This window comes from Triturus cristatus, chromosome 3_2 (assembly GCF_964204655.1).
Source record: "Triturus cristatus chromosome 3_2, aTriCri1.1, whole genome shotgun sequence".
In the NCBI taxonomy this organism is placed as follows: domain Eukaryota; kingdom Metazoa; phylum Chordata; class Amphibia; order Caudata; family Salamandridae; genus Triturus; species Triturus cristatus.
In genome coordinates, this window is record NC_140584.1 from 979,111,767 (window position 1) to 979,134,109 (window position 22,343).

The 22,343-nt window shown below is 42.4% G+C and overlaps 1 long non-coding RNA gene across 1 annotated transcript in view; it reads right to left on the minus strand.

Moving 5' to 3' along the window:
* Nucleotides 1-2,465: 2,465 nt before the first annotated feature.
* LOC146858927 (uncharacterized) overlaps nt 2,466-22,343 on the minus strand; it is a 122,608-nt gene continuing 102,730 nt past the window's right edge. The window contains exon 3 of the long non-coding RNA XR_014980043.1: nt 2,466-3,609. This is a non-coding gene — a long non-coding RNA (uncharacterized LOC146858927). The remainder of the gene's footprint in view (nt 3,610-22,343) is intronic.

Here is a 22,343-nt window from a genome sequence, read left to right on the forward strand (position 1 = left end):
TTGCTCAGACCAATCGTCGCGCTGCTCTGCAGCGCTAGGAATGGGCAGGGAGTCTGTCCCAGGGGTTGCTGGGACCAGCACACAGGAAGAGAAGCGGCGACGTGAAAAGATATGACACGACGCTGGAGCGGGCAGCGGCAAAAAGGTACGTCTAATTTAAAAAAAATATTATATTCCATCCCCCACTCACACGATGCCTCCCGCGCGACCCCACCCCCATCACCTTTCGTTTATGGCGGCCACCGCTGCTAACCAATGCCTTTTGCCTTCTGGATTTGATTCTTTATTTTAATAAACCTTCCTGGTCTGTACTTTGAATCCTGTCTTGTGAGGATATTCCTGAGTGGCTTTTCTCTGTCCTGTGAGTAAATGTTACAATAAGTGTAGGGCTCTTTTCTGGAATAGACTCACACATGACACCGATCTATCAATCATCAATGTGGTAACGCACCTGCAGATTTAATGTATAGACTTCTATCCGGTACAACTTTACCTCTTGAACGCCATTTACCACAAGAGAGTTTTTCTGTTAACTGTAGCATCCTCCCCAGCCGAGTAGCTTGGAAATAACTCATGCCACACACGAAGCACGATATTACACGTCTTTATTCTCTAGAGTGTAACTGTTAACTGAAACGTGCTGTGTCAGGAATTTTACTAACCGCACCCAATACATTATTCCCCCCAAACTGCTTACCTCTCTGGGTGCCGGCAGAGCTGCATCTTCATTTATGTATCTCCTCTCTGTGCCTCTCAGCTCCTGCCACCTCTTACTAATGTGGTGGCCATCTTTTAATGTTTATGTATGACATTTTCAATTTTATTCTTTCCTCAACATTTTTGCATGCAATGTTTTAAGGGTTTGACTTGTTTTACTCCATATTTTTGTGCACAACAGTATTTTTTACATATCTTATTAAACAAATCTTAGACCTAGGCTAATCCCCAACAGTGGGAAGTGACTATGGCAAGAAGCTATAGCAGTGCCTGCCACACCCAACAATTTACCAGGGACAACAATCTACCCAACAGCAAGGTCCAAAATGCAGGGGCTAGCAACCATGTTTAAACAGAGATGTATGCAGGGCATAAATTGCCCAGGTCACAAGCACAGCATGGATCAGAAAGGGGAACCAGAGCAACCAGAGCCACTGAACCATCCCAAAACTGATACAGCATGAGTAAACTAGGGGCCAAAAGAATGACCTTGAGAACTAACAGAAGAGGAGCAACCAGAGGACACAGCACATCTATACATACTTCCCAAGTGGAAGAGGGGGGCTGTACTTATGGGAGTGGAAACTCAGCACCAAAGGTGATCCCAGCAACCCACCTCAGCCTGATGGGTTAACCATCGTAGCTCCACCACAAAAGTCATGAGAAATCTCTAGCCTGTCAGGAGACCCCACTGTTGTATGGCATTCAATGCTGTACAATAGCACATATGCCTTTACCACACATTTTTACCATGCATTTTTACCACACAAAGTTTTACCACGCATATGCCTTTACCACGCATGCAAAGTATATTTAAAGTAAGTATAAAAGGCATGCGTGGTAAAGGAATATGCGCTGAAAAACTTTGTGTGGTAAAAATGCATGGTAAAAATGTGTTGTAATAGCATGTGTGGTATTTGACAGCATTGTATATATACCGTTCATATTTTTGGGGGCAGAGCACCCAACCCACCATTTTTTAATCATCCTTATCGCCCAATACCCTTACCCACCACGGAACCCTAAAATAATCTTACCACCCAATAACTTTACCCACCTCTAAACCCTAAAACAACCATACCACCAAGTACATCTACCCTCCCCTAAACTCTAAAGACACCTTTACCACCCAATACCTTTCCCATCTCTAAACCCTAAAAATACCCTTATCACCCAATGCACTTCCCTACCCCTAAACCCTAAAAATACCCTTTCCCACCCCTAAACCCTAGAAACACATTTACCATCCAATATCTCTACACTCCCCTAAGCCCTAAAACCATCCTTACCACCCAATACCCCTATCCTCCCCATAACCCTAAAAATGCCCTTACCACCCAATACCCTTACCCACCCTAAACCCTACAAATACCCTTACCACCCAATTGTGTTACTTACCCCTAAACCCTAAAACACCCTTACCACTCAATACCCTTACCCATCCCTAAACCCTAAAAATATCCTTATCACCCTATACCCCTACCCATCCCTAAACTTTAAAATACCTTTACCACTCCATTCCCCACGCATCCCTAAACATCTAACCAATCCTAAACCTAAAACTCCTGCCAAACCCTAAACCTAAAACACACACACACATATATATATATATATATATATATATATATATATATATATATATATATATATATATATGTGTATATTGCAGAAATTCCACAGTGATTAAACAAAGGAACAACTCGCACTCCAGGGTTCGTTTTTCAAAAGTGTTTTTAGTTAATGGCGACGCGTTTCTAGCAGACGCTCTTCTTCATAAGCCAACTTTGCCACTCACAAATCCACCATTAAAAATGTGTTAACAAAACATAAAAAACGGACCATGACGCTCGTGATCCAAGCATAGAGTTAGAAAACAGACTTACATAAATTATACAAATGAAACACACTTCGGGTCACACATAATAACAAAGCGCTAGTTTCAACATTCTTACATAAAACAAATTAGATTCAATAATTCCTAATTTGTGCATGTGCTCAATGATAAAAATAAATATAAATCAACATGGCCAAGTGGCCCTTTATGTAATTAACCATACTATGAATGTTCAAAACAATTTATATAAGCAAATATCACCAGGTCAGTCTGTTTCACACGGATAATATGAAGGCTTTCAATTTTAACCTTTCATCCCGTGTTCCCAAATCAAGTGATTCTAATTCATAACATGCCATATGGCTAACTCTAATTACTGAATAATTTGCATTAAATCAAATCCAAACATAATAGTAATGATCATAATCATGGTCCTATTTGTAACGTATTTTAGTGACTTACCCTATGTACCCATCCAAGAATACAAAGCTAGAAAAAAGGGGGGGGGGAGGAAGGAAAGGTGAGGGGGATATTTCCAAAGCAATCTCACTTGCAGAGAAGTGATTTGGTGAAAAGTGTATAGTGCAAAACAGTTTCTTAAAATTCTGGACACAACAAAGAAGGGCAAGGGGCACTCAAGGGGCGGCTTTGCCCAGTAAATCAATAATATGTACTAATACTTAAATCAATATTTGCCTCATAAATATTTGTAGTCAGTGAAACCAGTGCTCCATCGCACTGTTGGGAAGGAAAATTTCTGAAAAACATATCTCATGTGAGTTTTCAAATTTCCAATATTGTGTCAGGGCGGAGAGCCCTCCACCAAGACACAAGATAAATATTGAAGTTGGGAATCACAAGACCAGGAGCAGAAAAAAAAATATATATATGTATATGGCAAGGTGAGGAGCCGAGTGGATACTCATCCGATGTGGATAAAAAGTTCCTCGTCCTCGTTTAGACCGAAGGGGTTCTTGGACTCTAAGAGGATGATATACTGTGATTCCAGCACTCTCAGTTGTTTCTCACGATTTCCCCCTCTGGGGTTTGCCAACACCCTGTCAAAACCAAAGAATGAAAAACAATTAACATCTTTGTCATGATACTTCAGCCAATGCCTGGCAGTAGAATAATTCAGATCCACATTCCTGATTGCTCTTAAATGTTCAAGAATACGCTTCTTCACAGGGAAAATCGTACTGCCTACGTACATTTTGGCACATGGACACACTATCACATACACACAAAAATCTGTGTTACAGTTCATAAATTTCTTTATGACACCAGTTTTCCCAGTAGGCAATGGATATGTCTTGATGTTTCTACTCGTACCGCAGGCCTTGCATTTACCACATTTAAAGAAACCCTTTTGCTGTTGTATCCACGTTAGTTTCTTTGTTGCCCCCATATAGCTCTTCACAAGCATATCTTTTAATGAACGAGCTTTACGGTACGTTATCTGCGGATACGCATTCACAACTGAGCCTATGACTGGGTCATTTCTAACCAGATGCCAATGTTTTCTGAGTGTATCACTTACTGCACTGAGGTTTCACACATGTTATAGTTAGCTGGACATTTCACTCGTAAAAAACCATTGAAATTCCCCCGTTATAGTTAGTTCAGATAACTATATCTCGCGCGACCGCCACTCTATCACAAGGAGGATGTCATCAGTGATGTCATGAGTGATGCCACTGACCATATCATGAGTGATGTAATATGTGACGTCATGAGCAGTGGATTGCGGGCGCGCGAGTTATAGTTATCTGAACTAACTATAATGGGGGAATTTCAATGGTTTTTTACGAGTGAAATGTCCAGCTAACTATAACATGTGTGAAACCTATGGTTTTTTAAGTGAATTTGCAAGGTTTTTTAAATGCTAATTCCTAACTATAACGTGTGTGAAACCTATGGTTTTTTAAGTGAATATATATATATATATATATATATATATATACAAGCACACATACACACACAGACATTCAAACTTACCTATGTGGTAATTTCCGCGTTGTAAAGGTGGAACGTCCATGAGTGACAGAAAGAAGCCACTGAACATTTTGATGAGTGCGCCTCCCTTCAATGGGTTATGGTATTAAGTTTGCAGACATTTCATTTCCTTCTAATGACTTTTTGTAACTCGCTGGCTGGTTTAAAGTACCTTCATTGAAGCCTATTAATTTGTTATTAGTAATAAACACGAATGAGTCACCGTGCTTCAGCTGAAATTAAAACAGGCAGTAAAGCAAAAGTTCAGTGTTGTAAATGACTGCCTTGGGCATACTGACTTATAAATCTCAACAGGCTTGGTTTCCATAGGAACAGCTGCTCAACTTCTATATCTTTTTAAAGTGTGAGGGTGATTGAAGTTAACCCTTAAATTATTTTTCTATGCAACTTGTTTAGACAACTAAAAAGCGATGGCTGGAAATGTCTTATTCTACCTTAAGCAATCGGAGAAATTTCGGGAAGCATTCCATTCCAATCCATTCTCTTTTAGCTGGCTTGTGCCTTTGCAGAAGTCTACCAACTATGCATGAAGCAGGTTTAGCCCTGGCACATAAGTCAAGCAATGATCCTTCTGCAAAGCAACACAGACAACCCCAGATGAGTTCTGGTCTTTTTGCGTCTCATGAGTACCGTGAAACACCAGAAGTGTAGTATAAAGACCTGTATGAAAATCACTTATCTATAAGACATAGCCAGAGTTAGTGTGGCCTAATAAGCTCGTGTCCCATCTCTAGACATTCCAATTCTACTTAGGGAGACTCTACGGCGGCCATCATTGAATGCAATTTTATTTATTTTAAAAAGATCCCTTTCAAAAATGGCCACTGTGGCTGCACACACACCATTGTGGGCCATCTTTGAATGCCATCTATTAAATGTTAAGAAAACCTATTTAAAGATGGCTGCTGTGGATGTGCATGCATGTATGTCTGCTATTTTTGAATGGGATTTTTGTTTTTTTAAATATGAGAAATTATAATCAAAATTGGCTGCTGCACATAAGGTATGTGTGTTTACACGGTTGGGCGGCTATTTTTGAATGACTGAAAAATAATTTGAAGATGGTAACCCGTGATATCGCAGTGTGCAGCACTAAAAGTTCCAACCGGTCTGGTGAGGCAAGCAGGAAACAGGTGAGGGGTATGAAAAGAGGAGTTCAAAAGAAGGAAATGTGGGTGGATGGGGAAAGAAAATTGTCTTTCACATCCACGGCAAAGTCTGATGTCAGCTTAGAAGAATACCTCACCCAATTAAATCACTGAGACTGAAATGTTCCTGGTGAGACAAACGCTAGAATAGGGAGGAAAGCCATCACATTTGGAGCAGAGAAGTGGAACAGACTACAAAGTCTTCCAATCATAAACAAGGGGCTGACCCAAACCCCCCTCTAAATATGTGTAATGTATTAGGTGGGTGTCACTGGGAAATGTCCATTGCAATGCAGGCATTAAATCGCAATGCCTTTACAACACAACTTTTATGATGTAAGTGCCTTTACATCGCATGCCATTACAACGCATGCCATCACAACGCATGTCATTACAACGCATGCCATTACAATGCATGCCATTACAAAGCATGCCATAACGCATTAAAACGTTAGTAATGGCGATTTTTAAGTTTTAGGGTGGGTATAGGTTTTGGGGTAGTTGGGAATAGTAATTTGTATCCGAACGCTATCCGACACTTTCCATACTGTTGCACTTATTGGAGTGCTGGAGTCGGAATAGTTATTTTTACCCCTACGCTATCCAACACATTCCCTACTGTTGCACTCACTGGAGGGTGAATAGTAAATTTTACCCCTACGCTATCCAACACTTACCCTACTGTTGCACTAAAAGTATTATGCGTTGTAATGGTATGCGTTGTAATAGTATGCGTTGTAATGGAATGTGTTGTAATGGTAGTTTTAAAAAATGCGGTGTAATGGTATGCGTTGTAAAATCATGCGATGTAATGGTAGTTGTGTTGTAAAAACTGTGATGTAAAAGCATGCGTTGTAATTGTTTGCTTTGTAAGTCATATATTCGTGTCACCTGCATCAGTCCTTCTTCACCTTCAAAAACATGAAGATGAAGGAGGCATAGCGCTGCTGGTAGCTACCTTTGTACCCTGATCACAATTCGCAGCAGGACTCTAGGGTAGCTGTGAGCTATCCTGGTGTTTTGTTTCTTAGGGCCACAAATAACATAACATGTGTATTTGTAAAGCGCAAGTTCACCCAGAGGTCTCTTGGCGCTGAACTCAATGGTACTCATTTTATCGACCTCAGATGGATGAAATGCTGAGTGGACCCACCTAGATTTGAACCTGTGACCATGAGGCCGAACACATGCCTGCCCCTGCAATGGACGCATTAGTCCACTGAGCCACCAGACCTGGCCCAGACATCAGACCAGACCCAACAAATAGCCTGTCCCAACCTTGTGCACGGCCAGAAATGGGCCAAATAATTCCCTAGTCCCTTGGGGACCCGTGGCAAGCATCGTCTATGGGAGCATCCACCGTAGATCGAGAAAAGGGAACATTTTCAAAACAATATGCGTATTTGTAAAGAGCACCTTAACTCCTAGGGGCAACTAGGCACTGAATAACACACGTTTATTGTTACCCAAATCAATGGTACTCATTTTATTTATCAGCAATAATGAAAGGCTGAGCGGACTAACAAGGATTTCAACCTGTCACCATAATATCAAATGCAGATCGCTGGAGTGGATGCATTAGTTAACTGAATCATCAGATAGGACTTTCTTTAAATGGCCATGATCTGTGGCACTTAACTTCCACATACAGTATTAAAACGTCATAAAAAATGAAAGAAAATAAGTGTTTCCTATGTATTTAATTCTGGAGAAAAACCCCTTAATTGTTCAGCAAGTGCAAAACTGCACAACTTTCCCTAGAGTGGCTTAGTTTGGTGCTATGTTTGTAATCTTTCATAAACACAGGGAGAGATTGCAAAAATACCTCTGTACATTTTTTCAATTTTTGTGCTTCAAATCAGGAAATAATTCTTCACCCCCAGTTCTAGTTCAGCGTCAACATCAAATTACATCTGCACAAACACTAATGGATCAATTTCAGCGCGGCACACTATGACGTAACAAACAATAGCAGCGTGGCACAAACACCAACGGACCAATCTCAACGCTGCACACTGTGGTGTTTTTCTCACTCCTCGCAGCGGCACAACATCCTTTACAATTTTCTTTGAAGGTTGCAATACAAGCTCAACAACCAAAGCAAAGCAAATTCAACAAAAAGCGTGCCGAAGGCACGCCAAAGGCTAGCCCGTCTGCTCTCATCCGCACCTGAACACCGCCAGGGAGGCTGCATTTTTTACCCCCGAAGTAAGATAGAAATGCTCCCCGGCACCTACGAGAGAGCTGAGCTCCTGGAGATTGGTGACAATATTAAAAGGACCACGTGTAATGGAAAGATATCCCTGGCTAGTGGTCTGTATTTTGGGCAATGCTCTGAATGTAGCCAGTTCCCTGCCAGCCCTCCCCAAGAGGCATGCTACTGACCCTCAAACCCGCAAACTCACGTGGTATAAGCAAGAACTCCCTTAAGAAGAATGCATGTGAAAGCGGAGGGCTACCATGTGACTTACAGGGCCTTTACCTCAACACACCTTCCATCCCAAAGCACGCAGCAGAAGTCTGGGGTCTCTTAGACACTATCAAACCAGACATCTGTTTCTTCACAGAAACATGGCTGAACAAGGATGCCTCCCCTTCTCTGGCAATCGCATTTCCAGAAGAATATAGAGTCATAAGACTAGACAGATTGAATAAGAATGGAGGAGGAATAGCAATCGCAACTCGCTTGCCCCTAAGCATCAAGCTTTTGCACACATTCTCCACCCCTAACTTAGAAATGATGGTATTCAGATTGTAGGTAGCACATAGATTTAACTGGATGGGAGTGGTGGTCTATCAGCCACCCGGCGACAAAAAAGACTTTAGTTCATCACTGATGGAATCCCTAGCCCCCTTCACTCTTAAGCAGACAACTTTCTATTAGTAGGGGATTTTAATCACCACTTGGACATCTCTTCAGACCCAGACTCCAGTTGTCCTACAGTGGCCATGGAATCTCTCGTTCTGCTTCCAAAAGTATTTAGCCCCACGCATATAGCCGGATATACATTGGATACCATTTTCTCTAATATGCTGGACATAACAGTGGAATCCCCCATAGCCCTAACCTGGTCAGACCATTTTGCCTTAAGATTTTCCTTAAAAACTCCAATTGTCAATGACACGCTCAGAGGAGGATTGACGCGACTTGTGAGACACAATCCATAGCAGGGTAAAGGAGCCCCTTCTCAGACTATGCTTGTGGACTATAAATGGTTTAGCAACAAAATTAGAGGACCCAGATTTACTGCAGTATGTTACAATTTATGACATAATCCTGCTACAGGAATCCTGGCTTATGGCTCCTCAGTACACTGAGGGTTACACCTGCTTTGCTACTCCAGCAACTAGGACTGTCAGATTTGGCCACTGTTCTGGTGGGCTGGCCACCTATGTCTCTACAACAAGCTTACCTTCAACAACTCTTATGGGCTCGACGACTAATGCAATAATAGCAGTTACAATCACCATCTCCATAGAGGAAGAAAAAACAGAGGTGTGCCTAATTAATTTGTATGTCCACCCCAAACACAAAGCAAAGGACTCAATAGAACTTGTAAACCAAGGATTGAAATCTCAGTTTGGCAAGATGGCCGCCGTAGCTCTGTAGAGGAAAGTCGCTTTTTCTCCTCTCTCCTATCCTAGGATGTTAATGGGCTTGTGAATACGGGGATGTGGGTCCTTGGTGGATTTTTATCTAGTATCTCGACAGGAGCATTCAGGCCAGGCTTACTGAGGAGAATTTCAACTAATGCGAGGAAAACTTTGTATGACTGCTGGAGAAGTATAATTAACAGAGCTAAAGCACCTTCCAAAATGTCGCAAAGATGTAAGCTGGACAAGGACAAGGATAAAGACAAAGATAAAGACCAAGCAGTGGCAACTGAGTCGATCAAAGGCTCAGCAACAAGAGAAGAAAAGCGCTCTGTAGCGATCCCAAAAGTACCAGTCACTACCGCCAAAAAACAAACGGAGCATCTCAACCGCTCCACAAAGAGTGCCCTGCTGAGAAAAACTGAAAGGCAAGAAAAGAAAATTGAGGCAAAACCAGAGACCCGCTTAGCAGCGAGCAAGGCTGCAAGGGAGCAGACATTGGAGTCAGAAGGGAAAATACAGCGCTCGCAAACGGCGACCTCAAAGGAACAGATGCGGCAATCAACATTACCTGAATCTTTCGTATCTAAAGCAACTCCGCTGGTTCAGAAGCAAGCGGACGACCCTCGGCAATCTGGAGTTAGGAGCGGACATGCAACGGCATCACAGATCGGAGCAGGAGCCCCGCGGCTTCCAGCCGCGCTGAACGCGGGCGCCGAAGAAACAGCAGACCGCGAGGACGTAAGTGCTGTAGACCCGGTTGCTGGGCAACCACTGAACGCTGAAGGAAATAGCACGCAGCAAGCGGTGCAGAGTGCCGGAGCCAAGAAGGTGAGCGAGGGGGAAATGCAGAAAGCTGATGCAGATTGTAACGCGCTAGAGCAGCTGGAGAGGCATAATAACATGCAAATGCTAGACGCATTGCTAAACGTGGAGGCAGGGTTGAACAAAAGAACTTTGCAACATTCTGAGCCGAGCTGGGGGAGCACCCAGAGCCTCGAAGGGCACCAAGACCTCGACTATGATCGGGACAGTGTTAAGGGTGGCAGAGAAGACAGAGGCATGAGGGGTGGTTCCCCTGAATTTTTTTCAGTCAATGAGGGCTCTGATACAACGGACATTAGTGATCCCGAAAATGAGGAGGAGCGGAGCTGCACAGATCATACTTCTGGCTCAGACACAAGTAAGGACTCCAGGGATCTAGTGACCCAGAAAAAAAAAAGAGTTGGAATTAGAAGAGATGGTCGAGGGTCTAGAAGTAGTATGAACAAAAAGCTGTCGTGGGACTATTCTGCTACGTCAGAGACTTACCAGGAAAATGATCAGGGAGAAGGAGATAATGTTGGGAGGTCAAAACCTCAAAATGTAACTCTTGAAATGTTGTTTGGAACATTGAAGCAGATGCAGTCAGAGGCCAGAGCAGAAAGTCGAAGAGCAAAAAGAGATACAAAAAAACTACAAGCTTCACTGAGAAGAGTAAATAGAAAGTACGAAGAGGTTGAGGAGAGAGTAACCCAATTTGAAGAAAGGACTAGCAGAGTGGAAGATGAGGTAACAGATTGGCAGACTTTTAAAATGGAACAAGGAAAAGTAGTGGAAGACCTACAATGGAAGCTAGAAGATTTCGAAAACCGCCAAAGGCGGAACAACGTAAGACTTTTGGGACTTGAGGAAGGGCGGGAGGGACAGGACCCGAGAGGATACGTGGTTAAGGTACTAAAAGAAGCCTTTCCAGAATCAAAATGGCACTGGGATCTAGAAGTGCAAAGAGCCCACAGATATCCTCTGTTTGTAAGAAAAAACCGTGGGGGTCAAGAGAACGCACTACCAAGAGCAATGTTGGTCTTTCTAGGGAACTTTTTAGCGAGGCAAGAAATAATTGATAAAGCTAGACCAGATTCCAGAATGACAGCTGATGGAAACACATTCTTCGCCAGGCCAGATTTCTGCCACGTTACTGTGGAAAGAAGGTGGAAGTTAAGGCAGATGATAGTACCCTTTCAAAAGCAAGGCGCAGAAGCTTATTTGCTGTTCCCGGCAAGACTGAAAGTCATCAGGAAGGGGTATACCAAGATGTTCACGTCTGAGATAAAAGCGGGAGAATACCTAGCAGAGATCATGGAGTTAGACAAAGGAAATGACAGTAGAGGAAGAACTTCATCGAAAATGCCACCAAATAGCCCACCAAAAACTCCGTAAGGGAAAACACCAAAGTACACATAGATATAACTAACAGATGAGAGAACAGGATAGGAGAGAGTAGCGACACTGCAGACTACAGGGGCTACACATAGGTCAGGATTGACCTATTTGCCTGTAGCAAGGGGGGATGGGATCCAAAAGGGAGGGGGGCAGAGGGGGGAAAGGGGGTGGAGGCGGGGGGGGGAAAGACATGCACTTAGGAGGTGGTCGCAAGCACAGTACATGTAAGGAAGATTTGCGAGGTAGGTTACACAGTAGCTTAGTAAATAAAACTGTAGGTAAGGAAATAATGAAGTTTATTGAAATACTGTTGGCACAGGTACATACAGAGGGTAGGAAAAAGTATGAATCATAATGACTTGTAGGGTAGCCTCAATAAACATCTGTGGGCTAAATGAGCTAAATAAAAGGCTTAAAACGGCTGCCCTGCTAAAATCGTTAAATCTCGACTTAGTGTGCCTTCAGGAAACACACATTGAAGGCACTAAGGCTTATTTACTGGACCAGCTTGGCTTTAATGTACTAGCAAAAACTAACCAAAGCACAAAGACGAGAGGTGTGGCGATTCTAGGTAGGAGACAGGATACGCTGGTTAAGAGAAAGAAGGAGGATCAGTGGGGTGGATGGGTTATAGTAGAGCTAAGGTTTAGGGGGGAAACTATCACGGTTGTCTCGGTTTATGGCTCCACAGGAGATGATCCGGATATTTTCCAATTTTTAGACACAGAATTGGAGCAATGGCCGGAGCCCATTATATTTTGCGGTGATCTGAATTTACATGATGTAGACAGTAGTTTTTTAGACCCTGGTAGAAAATACTCAGGGAGGAAAAAGAGGACTCATAGAGCCTTGGCGGATATGGTAACACACAACTTGTTGGAAGATCCTTGGTTAAAATGTCACCCAAACCTAGATGGGAGCACCTTTTTTTCAGCCCCTCACCAGATAATGGTTAGGCTGGATTACTTTTTAATAACAAGAGGACTGTTGGATAGAGCAAGAATAGATAGGGAACCAAGGATCATCTCAGACCATAGCCCGTTAGTCTTAACTGTAATAATTGGGCAAAGGAGGAATAAAGAAATAAGACAATGGACATTGGATAGAAGGCTGCTCCAGGATCAGCGGTATAGGGAAAGAATGAGTAATTGGATTAAGGAATACTGGGAGATAAATAGAGGTACATCATCACCAGGGATAGTGTGGGATGCTTTTAAAGCTGGAATAAGAGGGGAAACCCTGAGTTATGTAATTAAGGATCAAAGAATGTTGAAGGTAAAAGCTGAACAAGTTAATAAATTAATCTTGGAAGCAGAGGAAGCACTTATTACAGCCATACATACACACTCTCCAATTGACCAGATCTTACTGAAAATAGTTGCTCTTAAAGCCGAAGCTATGGACGGGATGGCGAAAAAAACAGTAGAAAGGTACATAGTAAATAAAGAAAAGGTATATGAACTCAGTGAAAGAGTTGGCCATATACTGGCTGTGCGAGCCAGGCAAAGGGACGGGATGGCTGATATAAAGGAGATTAAAAATTATCAGGGGATTAGGGTGAAGGAAGCTGAACAGATCAGAGAGGTTTTCAAACAATTTTATACGGAGCTCTACACAAAGGATGGTCTGGAGAGAGAGGAGGATATAAGGACTTACCTAAGTGAGATAGAGCCCTCAGTGCTAGCAGAGGAGGACAGGAAGGGGTTGGAAGAGATATTGCAGTTGGATGAACTGGTTGAGGCTCTGAGGGATTTACAATCCGGGAAGGCAGCTGGTCCGGATCAGATTCCGGTAGAATTTTACAAAACCTTTCAACCTTCTCTTGTAAAAGAAATGTTTAACGTTATGCTGCTAGCACAAAAGGGTGAGTCTGCTCCAGAATCGTGGGGCGGCGCAGATATCATTGTAATACCGAAGAAGGGTAAACCTACAGACATCCCGGGGTCCTATCGCCCCATTACTCTAATGAACGCAGATGTCAAGGTGTTCTCCAAAATTCTGGCGAAAAGGCTATCTAGGGTAGTCGAATCATTGGTAATTCCTTCGCAGCATGGGTTTATTCCGGGTAAAGGAACAACTCAACACATCAGACAAGTAATCACGGCATTTGATGCAGCAAGCACTCTAGAAGACCCTATGGCAGCTTTGTTCCTGGACGCTGAGAAAGCGTTTGACAGGGTCTCCTGGAGGTACTTGTGGGAAGTTTTGAGATGGAATGGTATAGGGGCAGGATTTATTAAGGCCCTGCAGACCTTATATATAAATCCGACGGCCAAGATAAGGGTCAATAGAGGGCAAGCATCCGCAGTTAATATCCAGAGAGGAACAAGGCAGGGATGTCCCTCTTCTCCCCTCCTCTTTGCTTTATACCTTGATCCCTACATACGTAAGTTGGAAAGCAATGATCAGATTCCACCGCTAGTTCTAAATGGTTGTAGATTTAAAACGTTAGCATATGCTGACGATGTGGCTATCCTGACTGCAAAACCTTCAGACGCTATCAGGGCAATTGAAGAAGAAGCTGCGCGATTTGGACAGTTCTCAGGATATACCCTGAATAATGATAAAACTCAGATAGTCAAAAACCAGTGGGTAATATGTAACGATGACAGAGTGGTGGGAGCGGCAACCTATCTAGGGGTGCAAATTACAGCAGAGGTTGACAAGATTGTCAAAAACAATATGGCACCTTTAATAGTTCAAGTCAAAAAGGATTTGGAAAAAATGAATAACCTACACCTGTCACTGGTAGGCTGTACAAACATCATCAAGATGATGGTTTTACCTAAATTTTTATACTTTTTTAGGGCTATACCCCTGTTGTTTGAAGCCAGCTGGTTCAATGGCCTAGAGAACATATGTAATAGGTTCATCTGGGCACACGGTAAGACCCGGAGGGCCTATAGGTTTATGACACTTTCTAGGGAAAAAGGGGGATGGGGGGCACCAGATTTCCGGTTATATTATATGGCAACTGTTTTGCAATATATACAAGGATTAATTGGGGGGAATATTGATGATGCAAGAATGCATAATATGTCTACTGAGGTTTATGCTGTTGTGCTAGGGGCAAATGCCTATAACTGTTTCTTAAAATGTACAGATTTTAGTTACTTCAAGAGAACCAGGTTTAAAACTGTTAAGGCGGCAGTTACGGTATGGAACGCTTTTTTAAAGAAAGTTAAGATGGGGAGGTATAATAGATATGTGTCCTTAACTAATAACAGATCACTCCCAGCGGAAATATTTGCTGATCAGACAATGGCAGAGTGGGCAGCAAGGGGGATTACGCAAATAGGAGATTTGTTCTCTCAGGATGGTTTTAAGCAATTCTCAGATCTGCGAGCTACATATGGTATAGACAACAGGGGTTTTTTCAAGTATTTGCAGATTAGAAGTTTCTTTAAAAACAAAGTGGGAGGCCCCGCAGGCTTTAATAAAATAGAAATAATGGAGAAAATTAAGCTGATGGGGGACTGCTCAATAAGGTCGTTTTATGCAACTCTGTTGAAAGAAAACCAGGATGACCTAGAGAAATTTAGCATGAAATGGGCAGATAAAATAGGAGTTGAAAGCAATCTGTTTTTCGAATCTCTGAATTTAGGACGCACAATATTAAGCGCAGCCCCTTTGCAGTCTCAGCATTATAAAACATTATATTTTCTTTACTTTACGCCTGCAAGGATAGCAAAATGGGGTGGGAGTTCAGGAATTAACTGCCCCCGCTGCGATGAGTTAGAGGCAGATAGCATACACATTTTTGCAACATGTCCCCAGCTACAATTATTGATCAAAGAGATAGAGGGGTTTTTAGCAAAGTCCTTGGGTATAGTGATCTCTCTTGTACCATCTTGGATCATGTTAGGAGTGGCTGAAGGGGAGCAGGAGCAGTACGCAGAATTTTTGTTTGTTATAATGGCTGTTTATAGATTGACAATAGCTAGGGCTTGGCTAGATAAAAATCCCCCAAAATTTCAAACTTGGTTGGCAAATACGTTGTACGCATACAATATGGAGGAAAATATCTATGCTCGGAAAGGGAGGAGAGGAAGATGCTTGGGGAGAAGGATATGGGAGCCATTAAGTAAATGGAAGGAGAAGCAAAGTAAGGACGAATAGGGGGAGGGATGGGAAGAATGTGGCGGCTCTATTTTTCCGTTATTTTTTTGTTTTTTCTCATTGTTTATTTTAGATTCCCTTATTGTTTAAACAAAGTGTTAAAACAACTTGGTTGAATTTATTATTGGCATACTTCAAAGATGGAATTTAAATAACAGAAATTAAGGAAAATATTGCAACTGTTAAAGTGTATTCAATGTAAGGTAAACTGTGCTTATTTTTGGTGAGAAAAATAAAAAAGAATAATAAAAAAAAAAAAAGAACTTGTAAACCAAGGAGCAAAGTACGTCACAGAGATGGAAAATCCGAAGTTTATTTTGACAGGGGACCTAAATCAACATCACCACAAGGAGAGGAGGTAGCTATACAAAACGGAATCTACAACATTCCTATACAATGCGCTCCACTGTATGCAAAGAAGAAACGCTGTAACAGCTGCCTACTTGCAGATTTAGAACATCTAAACCTCCAAGCATTAAACTGAAGATTTCCGGACGACTCTCCTCCAGTTGACTCATATTACTCTCCTACTACAAGTTCTATATTGGATTACACCTTTGCAAGCCTCGCTCTCTTTCCATATATCTCTGAGTACAGAATGGGGGACAAGGGCGATAGTGATCATCGCCCTCAAGAATCTCAAATAAAAATGTCTACAGCTAGACCAATTAGGCCAGATGCTGCTTTAGGGTCTATTGTTACCTCCAATTTAAGAAGGATTAAATGCACAATAAACAATACAAACTCTAAGGCTGAAGCAGCAATCCAACTCTTCAGCTCGCAAGTATTTAGTCCAGAAGACAAAATAGCATGCTGGGAACAGTATACTGCTACACTGCTAGAACAACATGCAGATACCTTTGCTACAAAAGACTATGCCCAGAAAGCATATGGAAAAAATTAAATCCTGAAAGATCAAAGAGTACAGCTCAAGTACCTCAAGAAATCAATTAATGCAACTCTGCGCAGGCTGAGAAGACTCCCAGGGCAAAATTAAAAAGGCTGAAGTGGAACATCAACAGAGATCGTGAGAACGCATTTTGGGTAAAACTTTTACACGACACAAACTGCAACAACCGCGCCCCCTTCTGGAAAACTGTGAACGGGTTTATCCATTCACATCATAAGGGTATTGGGTCATATATTTCGGAATTAAACTGGGTAAAATTCCTTTCAACACACTTTAACAATCAAATAGAAGGTGCTGGAACACAAATGGCCAAATAGCCGGACGTCAGAAGAACAAGCCGGAGCAAGCACAACTGAGATGAGGGAGCAGGAGCTTCCACCTGAAGAAAACAGTCCATCAGGCGCAGTTAGCGGCCCCCTGTCCCTCTTACTCAAAAAGCAGATTGCTAAAGGAAGGAAAGAAGGGGCTCCGGGACCGAACGGCATTCCGCCTGCCCTGTTTAAAGCAAAGAGCGAAGACTGGGCTGATATTCTGCAACCTCTTTTTCTGGAAGTCTTAAACAGAATACCGGAATCCTGGAAGGGCTCGACAATAGTGCCAATCTACAAAAAGGGAGACAAGGCTGAGCCCAACAACTATCGACTAGTAGCCCCGATAGACAATGAAGCAAAATATGTTGTGGGCACCATACTAGAGGAGCTTACAAACTGGGCTGAGGCGAATTTGGCAATCCAGCTGAATCAGATCGGCTTTCGCAAAATGGCCAGCACATCTACAAACATCCTTACAATTTCACTAATAATCAACGCAGCCAAAGCCTCTAAACAACCTTTACACCTATGTTATATTGACTTTAGCGCTGCTTTCGGTAATGTAGAAAGGGGTAGACTGTGGGGGAAACTGGAGCAATGGGGCATACCACAGCCTATTCTAAATATGCTGAAGCTTCTACATACAGATACTTGGGTGCGGGTGAAACTAGGTGGCGGTACTCACATCTCTTCGAGAGTTCCCACAGCAAAAGGATTGAAACAGGGTTGTGTGCTTGCACCAACCCTGTTTAATCTATTCATGGGTGACCTCCCAAAGGTGCTTGATGCCTGCAACTCTCATTCACCGAGGTTAGGAGGAAAAACATTGTCCAATCTCATGTATGCAGATGATGTAGTTTTGCTTAGTCACACTTATGTTGGTCTCCAGCATCTACTGACGGAAATGCAGAACTTTGCCACAGAAAACAAACTAAAAATAAATCTGAGCAAGACTCAGACAATGTCAATAAATAACAAAAAGAACGTCCAGAGAAATTGGTTCCTTGGTGTCACAAAACTCGACCCAGTTCATGAATATAAGTACCTAGGAGTCATATTCGATAAGGAATGGTCGTTCTGGCGCCAGAAAGAGGAAGCTAGAAGGAAAGGTCTGCTTATTACTTTGACGATGAAAAATCTTGCAAATAAATTGATGGGACCGACTCCGACTCCGCTTCTGAAGGTAGTCCAGGCTAAATTAATCCCCTCTATGGTTTATGGTAGCGAGGCAATGAGGGGAAGAAATGCAAAGGAGCTGGACAACACGCAGGTCAAAGCCTATAGAACTATGTTCTGCCTTCCGCTCTACACATCACCTGCTCAAATAAGGTTGGAGTTTGGCCTTCTACGACAAGTTCTAGCCAGGTATGGTGCTTATATCATTTGTTGGCACAAGATTAGAAGTGCCACCACAAACACGCTAAATTATCTGCTGTGGTATGATATCCAGCACAGGGAGCACTCCCAAGCTAGAAGCTATCTTCAGCTAGCCCCAGAATCTACCAAACTTACGGGACTCTGGGAATGAGCAAATTGGCCATTCTAACTTCAAAAAACTAGTCTGGAAGACCATAAAACAAATCTCCTTGGTGGAGGACAAGGCAAGCTTCTCAAATAGGTCTCATGCCTGGATGACCCTCAACTCTTACAAATCACTTGTTCCACAAATATTTTTCAACCAGTGTTACCCTAAGTTTATAAAAATGAACTTTTTGAGGCACAGATTGGGAAACCTCCCGTGCGCTCAGCATTTTCCACCATGGCTGAGGACATTAGCACAAGAGCTGTGCATGTTGTGTAATACCAAGCAAGGAGTCATTTTACATCTAATCTGCTTATGCAAGGAATTGCACCAAGCACGGCAACAGCTTCTAAAATAACCTCTCAAACAGAAAGGCATTCACACCAGGAGGCAAGCAGTGCTAGCCTGCTTAAATCCAGAAAATATACAACTAAACTGCAGAGTGGTAAAATTCCTTATGCTGGCCAAACAAAAAACACCCAAAACGTCAAAAGTCTTATAAGGCCTTGGCACTACAGGCTGTCCTGCTGACGGGAACATGCCTCAAGCCAGACCACTCCAAGGACACACTGCCAGCAGTAAAGGGATAATCCCTGCAACAAGTGGAGATAATTTCGAATGACATAATTAACATGTCTTTGTAAAAGGGAATACAAGGCTGGAGCTAATAAATATTTACAGCATCCAGCTACTTAATGACATTTTTTTGTGATTACAATTAATTCTGATCTTACATTGCGAAGAATTTTCTACCTTTGGGTTTTAACTGGGTTTTATCTGAAAATTGCCTTTCAATAATGAAAAAGGCAGCAAAGATGGATGAAATCACACTGACTGTCTGTTGAAAATGTTATCTCTTGTTTTAAGCATTTATATTGCAATGGTTTTAATTAACTATGCAAAAATAAAGAAACCTGAACCAAATGTCAATGATAAATGTCATAGCGCCCTGAAATCTTCAAGACCCTGGAGGGAGGTGACTCTCACCTCGTTCACCCCTTCCTTTAAAGCCCACCAGCCATACCGGACTGTGTGGATAGCGAGTCAACTCTAGTAGCGCTGGAGGACTCACTTGCAAACACCTTAGACACTATTGCCCCACAAAAAGTAGGCAAGACCCAGAAAAAGAACGCCCCAGCACCTTGGTATACTGAAATCCTCAAGAAAGAAAAAGCCACCTGTGGGAAATGGGAAAGGAAGTGGAGGAAATCGAAACTGGAAGTAGATAACCTAGTCTATAAAATCGCTTTGAGAGCATATTTTAAAAAGTGTAATACTGCTAGAAGATCCCATCTAGGGGACAGAATCAGCAAAGCAAAAAACTCCTCTAAAGAGCTGCTTAAGATTCTTAAAGAATTCGCCAACCCGAAGGTAAATAGTCCATCTACTCCCTCAACCCAAAAGCTCTGTGATGATCTTGCAGATCACTTCCAATAAAAGATTAACACAATCTATAGCTCATTCAGTAACAAAGAGGAACCGAGTTCAGTTACCACCAATGCAGTCGCTCTAGACGTAATCCCTTTCCCACTAGCAATTACTCCTGAGCAAGTATAGGTCCTACTAATTAAAAGGAAATCAGGCTCACCTCTAGACCTGGCCCCCCACATATTATCTCATCGCTGGCCCCGGCCCTAGCGGCACCCATTACAGATATCTGTAACCTATCATTAACTACAGCCACTCTCCCTCGGAAGTGGAAGATGCCCAAATCAGACCTATAATGAAAAACCCTCGGCCGACCCACAGGACTTGCAGAACTACAGACCTATATCACTACTTCCTTTCTTCTCCAAAATTATGGAAGCACTAGTCAATAATCAACTAACAGAGTATCTAGAACTGAATAATTACTAGACCCTTCTCAGTCAGGTTTCCGTGTGTCACACAGCACAGAATCCACTCAAATGGAAGTAACTGATACTATAAAGCTAGCCTTAGATGATGGGACCCCAACTATGCTGATCCTTTTAGACTTATCAGCAGGGTTTGACACCATCTCCCATTGAATTCTAGTTTAAAGGCTGAGAGAGTTTGGTGTCAGCGGAATGGCGCTAAAATGGTTTGAAAATGTTCTCTCTGATAGAACACATGTAGTGCAACTGGACCCGTTTACATCACAGTCCATGATCCTTGACAAAGGGCTACCTCAGGGGTCTATTCTCAGTCCACTCTTTTTAACATCTATGTGTCCTCCCTGGCTAAGATTATTAGATTATGTGGCTTTGAGACCATCTCATATGAGGATGACACTCAATTGATAATAACAATTGATTCTGACCCCTCTATCACTAAGGAAAAATATAAAACTGCATGTTAAAAACGGCAGCGAGGATGACTGCAAACTTCCTGCAGCTCAACACAAACAAATAGAGATTCTCCTATTCAAAAAGCAGACGAGATATAGTCTGCTGACTGGTGGCCTCCAAAAAATGGGTGAAAAACCTGGGAGTCATACTGGATGACAATCTATCCATGGATGAACATGTGAAATGCACCTCAGGCATATGTTTTGGCCTGATGCGAATGCTCAAGAAGGTATTCCCATGGATTCCTCTCTCAGCCAGAAAATCTCTAATTCAGGCACTATTAGTGAGCAGATTAGAATATGGCAACTCCCTACTGGCTGGGACATGGAAAGGTCTTCTCTCAAGGCTACAGGTAGTGCAAAATATAGCAGCTCACCTTGCTCTAAATCGCCCCACCCGGACACCATCTGAACCACCCCTGTGTCTGCTCCACTGGTTGCCCATAAAAAACGGGCGGTGTTTAAGCTCCAATGTATGATCTTTGAAACACTGCAGGGGAAGGGACCAGTTTACCTAAAAAATAAGCTAAAACCTTATATCCCCACCGAAAACACAGATCTAGTGACCAGCTGTTACTTTGTCCCAAAAAGATAAATAAAACCAGAGTGGGTGGTCGCTCTTTTACCTACCTGGCTCCCCATTACTGGAGCAAATTGCCGCTTCACATCTGCTCCTGCTCTAATCTCACGCAGTTCAGAAAACTCCTCAAACCCTGGTTGATCACTCTCTAACTAGACATAGTTCTGCTTCCTTTGCCTGTTACTGTGGCCCGAGAGATGCCCTTGGGGATGTTTAGTTGCGCTTACCAAATAATAATAATAATAATAAATAATAATAATAACAACTTTGTGTGCACCACTAAGGAATCAATAGTATTCAATCACCCAAGAATGGACTGGAGCGATACTTCGGCCTACTCTGACTCACACTTGAGTGAACCTTTGACCAGCGGGGAATCACCTGAATTAGTGTAGCTTTGCCTTTGCAAAAAAAGGATCCACCACACCAACCACATCTTACTCTCACATGAAGATATTTGGCCCTATCTCAATTGTGCAGCCGTTGGCACCTCACGACTAGCACCACAAAACTCAGCAGACAATTACAACACATGATAATTTAGAACTGAGATCTTAGGCTATGCTGAGCCCTATAACAACTTCAACTTCTCTTCCACATTCCGCACAACTTAATACATCACCCCATTACACTACGCAATATTAACAAAACAACACAACCTAAACATAAGCAATTGCAAAGTAGCAATCCTATTAATACTTACTCGTCCACTGTTACAACTTCATTCTAAATTGCTGGATTACCACTGCTCTTCTGAAACGGGACATGGGCTTTGGGATCAGGACTGGACTTGGGCAAGTCTGGAGCTCTCACATAGATACAGAAGCTCCCTCTGTCTCAATAACTCAACCATCCGACAAGCTACCATCTGAAAGTATGCAGGTGAATGATATAAAATCTCTCCTCTGATGGATCTTTTTAAGTTGACTGAGACAACAAGGGAAATAATAATATCAAAACAATTCAATCTGTGGGAAACCCATTCGGCCACACAATAAGAACTGTGAATCAATGGTTGAAGTTAAAGGGTTTATTTCAAATTAATGATCAAACCAATATATACAAGTAGCAAAAGAATATAA